Raw genomic sequence first — 12,393 nt, 5'->3', positions numbered from 1 at the left:
TTGATTTCATAATTATAGTGTGTGCGTGCTTAATTCTAGTTAACTGAAAGATGCAAATGTGTTTGGAAATACTTCTCGTATGATTCTTTTGCTTTGCGGTATTTATCTCAACAATTTTCCGTTTTATCAATCACCTGATTTGTTTTTTTTTCTTATCCCCGAGTGATCTCCTAAAATTGCACAGGCGATACACTCTAGAGCCCACAATACAGAGTAGATATGTACTGCAACTTTTATCATGTTTTGTTTATTTTCTTTCTAGATTATTTAATCTATATATATTGTTATGATATATAACTAAATTATACAAGTTTTATTTCATTGTTGGTAATATCTATAGCAAGCATATATATTTTAGGTCTAGGTTCACCATGAGGCAAAGATATCAATACTACAAAACCCTAATGGGTGCCGGTTGAGAATCCCACATAGGTGTCTGATTACCTAACCGATACTTTGCAGGCAACACTGATGAGAGAGAATCAGATGTGCCGATTTACGGCAATTCGAACAAAACAAAAAGGTCGGCTCGACTCGAGCTGTTGCATCGAGTAGGTCCCCATCACTCCCAAGATCGATCAACATCCAAAAACACAATCACAGAGTTAACATTGAAAAATAAAATCAACATCCACATATTAACAACAAAATCCAAGAACACAGAGAGGAGGCTACCGCGCCGCCGCTCATTGTCATTGAAGTCCGTCATCGAGCGGGCCAGCCCTGAACACGCTGTGGCCGATCCGGCCATCCTCGAGCTCGTGACGGACCCGGTGGACAGGAGGAGGCGTGGCAGCTGAGAGGCTGAGTGAGAGTGGGGAGTGAACAAGAGGGGTGAATGGACTAGTCGTCCATAAAAGACTAGGCTGGCTCGATTGGTCCTTGGCTTAACTACCTCAGGGGTGTTAGTTTTCTTAAAATCCGGCACCTACATTTTTATTTGTAAACCCATATTAGATGTTGGAAAGGCAAGGCAAGGAAAGCCCTCAACAGCACCATGAAATTGCTGCACCATCGTCCCAACGTTCTTATACATAATTCACACACAATCCCCCCCCCAGCCCCACTCCTACTACAGTGCCAATTTCCACTACTGAAGAATTGATCTTTGCCCGAATGGCAAACATCACATTTGTCATGGTTCGAATAGGAACTGGTACTAAATAATATCTTTAGCCCCGGTTCAAAAGCCCAACAACACTTTATGATCTTTAGTCCTGGTTGGTGTTACCAACCGGGACTGAAGATCATTTTTAGTTCTGGTTCAATAGTTGTCAGTGGTGTCAGGCATAACCAATCTTGTCCCCTTATCTTCCCTTATTTTCTCTTCCTTAGGCTATCACCAATGCGGTGCTTCAGCCCATGCCCCTAGCGACGGCCGTCCACTTTTCCGTCGGCGTCGTCCCTCTGCGAGAGAGCACGTCCCTCAGCTGGGAGACGCGCCCCCCAACTCCTTTTCGCCCAGGCGCCAGTGAAAGGAACCTGTTGCGTGGGTACGGGTGCTTGAGGCAATGCCCCCCAAGCGAGGATTTCCTCTTCCACCCCTCTCCCCTCTCCTCAAGCTCCTCGGCGACGACCTGGGGACGGAGGGAGAGAGGCGCGTGGCACGGCGGCGGCCCTCCTCTGGCGACGGGAGAGAGACGCGGCGAGGGAGAGGAGGCGCGGCAGCGAGAGGGCGAAAGGCGCCGCTCACCTGCACCTCGGCTTCCTCCTCCGGCGCCGGCGCCGTCTCCTCCCCGATCTGGCCGCGGGGGGGCCAGATCCGCCCACGAAAGCGGGGTCGGTGACAGCGGCGGGGTAGGGAGGTCGTCGACGGCGGCACAGCAGGGAGATCGGCAACAATGGCGGGGCGGAGCCGGCGCGGGAACGGGGCGAGGCGCACCGGGCTCGCTTGCCGAGTCCTGGTGCGAGGCGGAGAGGAGAGCTCGCGTGGAGTCCGGCGACGGAGATGGCGAGGAGAGGAGAGACGAGAAGCGGAAGGGAGGGGCGAGTACGATGGAGACGAGAGAAGCCAGTTTGGTAGATAGAGTAAATGAGTGGAAGAGAGAGAGAGAGAGAGACGAGGAGGAGGAGGAGGAGGAAGTGCCCGCATGCGAAAATACAATTTTCACAAGCGGTTGCTCTACCCGCATGCAAACACTGTTGGAAAACCCTTCTTTAGTCCCAGTTTACAACCATCTTTAATCCCGGGTTGCAAACCTGGACTACAAATCCGGAATTAAAGATGTCCATCTTTAGTCCCGGTTGAAATAACCGGGACTAAAGTTAGATCTTTAGTCCCAGATAATGTTACCAACCAGGACTAAAGATGGTAGCGGCATTCCCGGTTGGTCACTATTTTTTTCTTTTTTTTTTATTGTTTCTTTGCTGCTTGTATTTTGATTTTTCCTTCGAGTTGATCCCAAAATGATTTTCCCAAATCGAGTGCCCCACATGCATATCCCCAAATCAAAGTAACATCACAAATCATTTATTCATATAACAAATTCTCAAAAAAAAAATACATCACAAATTCTAAAAGAAATGCATCACAGATTACACATCTCATATCCATACAATCAAATCCATGCAATGAATCACAAATTCTAAAAAAAACAAGAAATAACAAACAAAATCCGGCGATGCCGCTGTAGCCTCCCTCCTCCCCTCCGGCAGAGTGGAGGGGCCGCCATCCCCCTAGTTCGAGCGAACCCCCCCATCACCGTTGATCCTGGGGTTTGGTGTGGACGCTCCAGATCACTCCCTAATGGCGGTTGCGGGGTATTTCGGACATTTTCGCTACGCCAACCGTCATACCTACCTCTATATAAAGGCTTCACTCCCTCACTTCACACACACACTTCCAAGCTTGAGCTGAATTATAAGAAGCTCTATTGTACTATATTGTACAGTAGAACAGGAAGAGTGTAGAGTAGGAGTCAGAAGAATTCTGGAGTTGTCGTAAATCTTCTCCTATTTCTTTTATTCTGTTTATTACTCTGAATTCAATATAATATTCTTCTTGAGTAATTTAGATTTATCTTGTGAGAATTATCTCTTAGTTAGTTCCTCAGTAGCATACGGGATTATTGTTCACTATAATCAACTATAATATAGTGATTGCTTTGGTGAGTTCTAAACACTAAAGTAGATATTAATTGCTTAGACGTGGTGTTTAGGTAATTGTTATCCAGTAATTGCTGCATACCCGACAGTACGTTTGAGGTGGGTGTAGAGGTGGTGACAGCCCTCGAGATCACTTAAGTCCTCCCTGTCCGGGTACGTAGTAGAGCGACATCTGGGAACAGCAGGTTGCCAGTGCCTGAAGTATTGCATTAGGATTAAAGTTAAGCTTTCCCTAGACACTGTTTCTCACTAGAAAATCCTCTCTATCCTGGCCTATCATCTGCTTGGTGTCCTTGGATGAACCGGAGGAAGATCTGACCACACACGTTCCCTTGGATTCGATACCCTTGGAATACTCCGTAGGGGAAATGCTACATCGGTATATTCGTGCGCTTGTGGATTTTATCTGTGATTGTAAGAAATACCAACAGGGAGCGCACTAGGTGAGGTCACTAATAAGACGATGCATGTCAACAAGGGAGGAGGAAACCCTAACCCTAGCGGTATCACATCAATCTAGCTAGGAAAATCTTGTGTTTCCAAATTATATATATATATATATATATATATATATATATATATATATATATATTTCATTTTTTCCCTATCCCTTTCAGTACTACTACAGAAAAGGGGATAGGTGCTAGTTGGGATCTGATAATAGGTGCCAGATTTTCCAACTGGCACCCTGATAGCGGCACCTTTGAGTCTCCTCAATGGTGCCGGTTCCTAAACCAGCATCTTTGAGGCCCGACATGTTGAGCAACTCCCGGTCACCCCGACCAGATTTCATCAAACATTTAATTCATATAACGAACATTTAATCCAAGAAGAATGAAAGAGCACTAAGAATACAAGAACATCAAGACCCCTCTAGTGGTGAAGAGGTGGTTCTACGACACCTGCCCGGTGCCAATCCCTTTGCCATTCGCCAACCTCAAGCACATCATCCCACGACGCTAAGGCCCCGTTTGGCACAGCTCTAGCTCCCAACTCCAACTTATCTGGAGCCGGAGTTGTGCCAAACGGTCCAGATCCTCCTTTTTTTTGGAGTGGAGTTGGCAGAGCTACTCCTAGAAAATGAACTACGGGGGTGGAGCTGGGCTTTTGCTGCTCCACAGCTCCACTCCACCCCAAAAGACCCACTACCCTCTAATTTTTTAGAGTATTTACACGAAAATGCCACTCAACTACCCCTACAATCCTCCTTTCCTCATCTCGTTCTCTCTCCTCCCCTCCCAATCCCGAGCAGGCGCCGGCGACGGCGGGCGCCGGCGGCAACGGGCAGCGGCAGCGGTGGCGGCGGGACGACGACAGGCGGTGACAGGCGGCGCGGTGTGACGATGACGAGCGGGCGGAGGCCGGCGGCGGCGGGCTGCGGCAGCGTCGGCGGCGGGGAGTTGCGGCGGCGGTGGGCTGCGGGACGAGGACGGGCGGCGCGCGCGGCTAGGGCCGATTGGTTTTGTTTTTTTTTTCATTTTTTCATTTTTTTTTCAGATCTAGAGCTGAAAGTATAGCCAAACACTTTTAACGAGTTTTCAACTCCAACCGGAGCTAGCTCTTACTGGAGTTGGAGTTTAGAGCCCTACCAAACGGGGCCTAACACACACAACCAGTGGAAGAATGCTTATTCCCTTTCTCTGTGGAGAGCATGATGAAGCTCAAGGATAAGGCGAACAGAGAGCCATCAGGCCGACTAGAACTGCTCGTCCATCGTGACCACCACCGCCACCCCACCAACCGCCTTCCTTCTCACCGGATCTAGCGGAGGGGAGAATGCTGCCATTTCCCCTCCAGCACGACCGGGCGGAGAGAAGGGTGCCTCCGCCTCCCGTCCCACCAGATCTGGTGGAGGGGAGGGCGTCGCCGCTGAGCCGCCGACGCCAAGTTGGGGGGACCGATGGAGAGAGCACACACACAGAGAGAGAGAGTGAGTGAGAGAGAGTGAGAGAGAGAGAGGAGAGGAGAGGAGAGAGGGTGTGGTGGAAGAGGGGATAAGGACGGAAGAGAGAGATGAGGAGGAGGAGACGTTAAGACTGGAGGCCATCGGTTCAGCTCGGCTCGATTTTTGGGTGCTAGTTATAATACTCATGTAATATATCGGATACATAACGGTTGATTATTCTCCCCAGTAATATAACGGTTGGACATTGGAATCGACACTACTATGGTGCCATCAGTATCGCTTCTTGCATGAAGAGAGCACACACGAGTTACAGGGATGAAAAAGTCTTGTCAGTGTAACACCACAAGTTTACAAACAAAGTAACAGGACCTACCCTCAAAAAATAAGTGAGTAACAAATAAACAACAACATCAAAATTTGTGTTGCAATATAAGTATTATAGGTGTCGATTTTTAATTACTTGACACCAATAATATATTAAGGATTCCGATTTTTAAAAAAAACCGTCACCTATAGTATAGGTGCTGGTTTTTCTTTAGAGCCGGCACCTATAATTACTTAAAGTGTTGGTTTTTTACGTTTTCAACATGAGGAGGTAGGAAAATATGTATATATAGATGTCGGTTTAGTTTCCCTGTTTGATTTTTTTTACTATGTGAATTGTACTATCTTTATTTTCATATTATTGGACGTTTTAGGTTTTGGAATAATTTATGCATGAATTTATGTATATGATTTTACATATGTTGCAAATTTATGGATATCAGTAAATCTAAGATAATGAATGAAGAGGCCAAACATTATTACATGAAAAGTAGGGAGTAGTCAATGAGAGAGTAGAAAGGAAAAAAAATCCATCTAATGTGATAAACTACAGTTTGATTGGGCGTGCATGCAACCTCCACGTGTGAAGTAATCACACGTGAACTACTCCTGGTCCTAATCATCATCTAGTCCGAAATTTTCATGCATGTGATGAGACTGGGAGCTAGTGTCAATCATGACTCATGTTCTCTCTGCATTAATTAACTGTTGAAGCAATAGTTATCCATCTGCCAGCCACTGAGACCGGGAGTGTCAGTCATGTGTTCTCCCTTTGCATTAATTAAGGCCCGGTTTAGATCTTAAATTTTTTTAGCTAAAACGTCACATCAAATTTTCGACGATATTAAATGTGTAAAAAACTAATTGTACAGTTTATACGTAAATTACGAGATAAATCTTTTAAATCTAATTACACTATAATTTGACAATGTGATGCTACAGTAAACATTTGCTAATGACGAATTAATTAGGTTTAATAAATTCATCTCGCAGTTTACAGACGAAATCTGTAATTTATTTTGTTATTAGTCTGTGTTTAATATTTCAAATGTGTTTGTATACTTTAAAAGTTTTACATCAAAGAACTAAACACACCCTTACTGTTGAAGCAATAGTTATCCATTAAACCAGCCTAGAAAGTAGCGACATTTTCTGGTCTGTTTTTTTTTTTCTGAACAGGAGGACGTCACCTAAAGCCCCAATGGCTTATGTCACTCTAGCCCAACATATACTCTGTCTCACAAAATGTGCAACCCTAGAATCCCAAGATAAATTTAGGATTAGTGATAAAAGACCAAAATGTCCTTAGTAGCGACATTACAACTAATCATTAGCCCTTACACAGACATCCAATAACTAAGTAATATATTATTAGTCATATATGCTGCCATAATGGCTCCATATACAAAACACACAGGCAACAACTAGGACAGCAAAAATTTTCAAAAAAAATAATTTCTTATATATTCTCCTCCCAATCACATCATTTGCATAAAATATATACATTTCGATAGAATCAGTGATCAAGAAATACATATATTGCAACACAAATTTTGATGTTGTTGTTTATTTGTTACTCACTTATTTTTTGAGCGTAGGTCACTTGTCCTGTTTGTTTGTAAACTTGTGTCACATTGACAAGAATTTTTCATCCCATGAACCCGTGTGTGCATGTTCTCTTCATGCAAGAAGCGATACTGATGACACCATACACTACTGGAGAATTAATATTTGCTCGGTAGATAAAAATCATATTAGTCCCGATTCAAATAGAAACCAGAACTACAGAAGATCTTCGGCCCTGGTTAAAATGCTGAACGAACTTTTTGATCTATAGTCTCGATTGGTGTTACCAACCGAGACTAAAGACCATTTCTACTCCGGGTTCCAAAAGTGTGAGACCCCCACAATCTTTAGTCCCGGTTGGTGTTATTAACCGGGAGTAAAAATCGACGCGTTGTATATAATCCCTCACATTTATCCTCTCCTCCTCACAAACTCCTCCGTCCGTCCTCATCTTTTCCTCCTCTCTCCTCTCTCTCTCCTCCCTCTCGCGGGCACATACACACGTAGCAGCAGCGGCGAGGGCTAGGGGTCGCCATGTGGAAGGCTGGGGGCGAAGTGATGGTGGGAGGGAAGGCGGCGGGCGGCGGCGGCCTGTGCGGCGGTGGAGCGACAGTGGCTTGACGGTGTCAGCGTGGCCGTGCGGCGGCTCACGAGGTGGCGGCACACGAGGAGGCGGGCGCCGGGCGACAGGCAACAGATGATTTGTGAATTTAAGAATTTTAGGTGATTTGTGAATTTGTGGATGATTTTGTTGTTGAGTATGTTCACTAGCTCTGTGATGTCTGATTGGTGAATTTGTGGATGATTTTGTTGTTGGGTATGTTTATTCAATCTGTGATGTCAATTTGTTTGTGGGGATTTAGGGATTTCAATATGCAATCATAAAAAAAAGAATGAAAAAAAGAAATAAAAGACATTTAATCCTGGTTGGTATTAAATTAAGATGATAGCACACCCCACGTGGCACTCATCTTTAGTCCCGGTTGGTGTTACCGGATTAGATGTCCCGGTTTGTAACTCGGGACTAAAGATGAGTTGCCCAGCAGCCATAGTAGTGTTGATTCCAATGTCTAACCGATATATTACAGGGGAGAATAATCAGCTGCAATGTATAACTCGTCGGCTTTGATATCCCACTCAATAAACTAGCACTAACAAGTGCCTCATTTATGTTGGTTCTACTGACCTTTACCATATATTAGCGTTGGTTTGTGATATGAACTTGGATAGACAAATGTTATATGAAAATTATAACCGTCGACGAAGATACATAAATCCATGCACAGTTTAATTTTTTTGTTAGAAAGCGAAAATATGCAATTGTTAACATAAATGTTATGCAGGGTGAGTTGATAAAAAGTGGGTATATATGAGGGATAGGTCTCAAGTTTGAATTCCCCAATGAAATGATATGTATCTGAATTGTAAAAATAGGTACCAGTAGTTGGGACCATACATATACAGATAAAAATAGTTTGTAAGCCACCGACACTGATGAGAAAATGACACCAACACTACTAGAGCCTGAAGTTTATGTTTAGTCAAGGAATCGGACCGTTGCGGTTTCTATATAGCAGTGTTACTAGCCTATCTATTAATGCAACAAGCAAAATTAATTTGTCGACTTTTGCCATTTCTTTAAAAGTAAAATGGCTAACATCACACCACCACACCATATGCATAACATATATACCTTAATTCAATGTTGCGATGTCCATCGCAACATAGTTAACACTACACATAATATTTTATTTTTGGATGTATATATACTAATGAAGCACTAATAATCAAGCCCCAAGATCAAACACGCTCTGCGTACAGTGCCAACTCGAAAGCAAAGATTCCTTCTCGTCTGCAGCTGCACGCCATTAACCACTAGTGAGTAACTTATTAACGGTTGAACTGACATCACCGACGTTCTCAGGCCTGACGTCACTTCGGTCCGTCGGCACGGTAGTCACGATTACCCTTCACAATCCAGCTGGTGCCTGGTACTGGACGCCACGCACTCACTGGACGAGTTTATACTCAGCTCCATCTTAAATAAAACCAATCTAGAATTAAATTTAACACAATTTATTACAACGAATCAGGATATATTTATATTCAGATTAGTTGTATTAAATTGTATCAAATTCAATTTTATATTTGTTTTTTTTTTCTTTTGATGGAAGGAGTGCGTACGACACAACAAACAACAACAGTTGCTCGATCCAAAGCTGAAATCACCCGGAACACAATTAATTAATTAATTAAGCGCATCTCGATCATTGAGGAGGTCTGGCTGCTTTAAACACGTGCACCCAACCCTTCACTGTCAGATCCATTTCTCTGCCTTTGCCGGGTTCCATTTCTCTGCTTTCCACCATTCGCAGCTTGGACGATAGCGCTGTACGTACCGTGCTATTGTTCACGTACCTGCAGCGCACATATTTATTTGTAAGACGATAGATCATTTAATTTTAGAAATTCGCGCCCGGAAAATGTACACACATAAAATTTTCAAATTTATGTGTTTTATGATTATATATATTGTACTCCATTCAGAAACACATGTTTTATACGTACGTCGATAAATAGTAAAACCTAAAATGTCGTTGATAGATTTTAAAACCAAAATTGAACAATTATGAATTGGTTGGTAAAACGTTTACGTAATAAATGTACTTGCAATTTGACTAATTAACTGTAACTAATATATATTCCATTAATTAAGATTGACTTCTCCTAAATTGAACAAAAGAATTGAAGTGCGTAATAATAGCTAGCGTTAGATGGATCAGAACACATAAATGGAGAGTGTATAACATACTATAATAGATAAGGATTTTTTATTGTGAAATACAGGAATTTTTTTTCCGAGAGAATTGAGTTGATCACTATAGAAATTAATCCTACAAAATTCATACCTAGCCCAACAGTAACATGTACTTACCCTTCCCCATTCCCTCCTTCGTTTTCCCCAACGACTAGGCACTGCAGATTATTATCGCTCCATGCTTGCAACAGCGCTGTGGCTGGGTCTTTTTTACACTCGTATATAGTCCCCCTGACATCCACCTGCATGAGGATAGATTTGAACTGATTTTACTCTAATACCATCCATAAAAATACTCCTAAGGCCATGTTTGGTAAATCGATCCCCAAGAGATCGAGAGGGATTAAAACAGATTTATTCCACGTCTATTATGGTGTGAAATTATTCTCCCTCGGACCCCTCCAATCCCCTTCAACCCCGTCTAAACCAAATAAGACCTAAGTGAATTGATACAAAATGTTTCATGGTTTGTATTGTTTTTTTCTTTTACCATGATGGATATATATACTCCTTTTGGGATCGACCCCTAGACTGAAAAAAAGAGAGTATGTTACACAATAAAGTTTCTTACATTAAATATTTTAGAAAATTTGCATTAAATGTGCCAAGCAAACAATACTGAGTATCCTTCAGTTGATAAATTTTATAGCATGGTCGATTCGTGTAAGTGGTTTGTTATTATATGTGGGAGTATACTCCTCGAGAGTCCAGTGAAAGGATTACAGAAATAATTGGTATGCTATATACTCCTGTAGATAACCTTAGAATACATTGAAGATGATATATAAATGAGTCCAAACGCATATATATGAATGTAGGACATAAAGTATACTATATGCATACACGGACAAGTACATACTCCCTCTATTTTTAAATATTTGACGCCGTTGACTTTTTTAAATATGTTTAAATTCAAAAAATCTAAGTAATTATTAATTCTTTTCCAATCATTTGATTCATTGTTAAATATACTTATATGTATACATATAGTTTTACATATTTCACAAAAGTTTTTGAATAAGACGAACTGTCAAACATGTGCTAAAAAGCCAACGGTGTAAAATATTTAGAAACGGAGGGAGTATATAATACCAATTTCCTTCACCATCTCACGCAAACACACACTTTGTTATCTTGATGATGAAACCCGACGGAACAAAAAATAATGTAAGATGCATAAGCATGCAGGGCATAAATATTTTGCGTATGAACTTTACCTTTTTAGCAAACGACCAGGCGCGTATTACGACCTCAGACCAGAGCGCTTGGTCACTAAGTTCCCCCATTCTCTCAAATTCTTGGAATGATAGGGCTGGTTAAAAATATTAAGAAAAAAAATTAAATTAAGTAAAATACATATTAATGTCTAGGCGGCTAGTTAGTACTCCATCCATTCCCAAATATAGCAACCTAGCTAGTTATTAGGAAGGATTGGGCAGAACCTACTACAATGAACGTGGACACAGAGGGAGTAGTTTTTAGCCAAAGTTTGTAGAGAAAATATAACATTGTATTAGTATAGTACAATTAATAAAGCGTACCATAATAATGAATATTATTATTTTAACGAGCAGATACAGTAGTATATTCCATCTGTTTGAAATTATTTGTTATTCTAGTTTTGTCCTAAGTTAAATAATGGTATGTTTGATTAAATTCATATAGTTTAGTATCATATGATTTATTTTTTCAGATTTATCATGAAAATACTTTTATAAATTCAAAATTTACGTGTTGTTGAACTAGACAGATTTTTAGAAATCGATGGTCAAAGTTAAAGATTACTAACTTAGTACAAATCTAAAAATGACATGTAATTTGAAATGGAGGGGGTAGTTTGTTTCGTTTCCTTAATCATGGCCAAACCACTGATGGAATATTGGACGTACTGTTTCTTCTTTATGATCAGATATGGAAAATAGGATGAATTAATAATGATCGTTTTAGGGAATAAAACAAGAGTGGAAAAGAAGGAAACAAGAGAGGAAAACTGTAATAGCCAATTGTTCGATAAAAGAATTTAAGATCCTAGCTAACTGTATAGCTACATATAGGCATTTCGTTAAGATTATACATATATATTCGTCTCAAAAATATCGATGGTTAAGCAAGGAATATATTTTTCAGAGACCATGTCAATTTCCGAAGTATCATTTTTCTCTCTATATATACATATAATCTGCCCTGCGTAGGAAAGTGCGAGAGTCAATACAAATTGCCACATTTTTTTAAAAAAAATGCGTCAAATCTATCGTTATTTCCTGAAGCTGACCAAAAAATGAAGACATGCATTAATTGCGGCATAAACGGTACGTACAGAAAACAGAAAACAGAAAGAGAGGACACACAGAAATACTATAAACTATATATGGTACGATCGAGCAGATATATTACGTACCACTGTAACGTTTGATGAGGTCCCGATCATTACTGCCATTGTTCTCCCTTACTTCAATAATGTGGAGAATGCCACCGAGCTGATCTCGATCTTCTCTGATCTTGTCCTCAATCCACTTCATTGTTACGGGCCAGTGTTTTGTAGAGAAGTCGACAACCAAACCAGTTCCCACCATTATATTTCTCTCTTATCTCCCTGGCTAAGCTATATCAAGATAATTAATTAGCTAGGGATCCACGAACACAAGCTAGCTAGCCTGCATCTGCATGCAGAAAA

The 12,393-nt window shown here is 41.5% G+C and overlaps 1 non-coding gene across 1 annotated transcript; it reads right to left on the bottom strand.

The window, feature by feature from the left end:
* Positions 1–8,509: 8,509 nt before the first annotated feature.
* Positions 8,510–12,393, bottom strand: LOC107276636 (uncharacterized). The gene is made up of 4 exons (XR_010737742.1): positions 12,118–12,393; positions 10,937–11,031; positions 9,837–9,961; positions 8,510–9,319 (listed from the first exon to the last, which is right to left on the bottom strand). It is a non-coding gene; the product is annotated as an uncharacterized protein (transcript).

The sequence above is a fragment of the Oryza sativa genome, chromosome 11, assembly GCF_034140825.1.
Source record: "Oryza sativa Japonica Group chromosome 11, ASM3414082v1".
Classification (NCBI taxonomy): Eukaryota; Viridiplantae; Streptophyta; class Magnoliopsida; order Poales; family Poaceae; genus Oryza; species Oryza sativa.
Note: the sequence above shows the minus strand (reverse complement) of the source record. Positions and strands in the feature narration are given on the sequence as shown.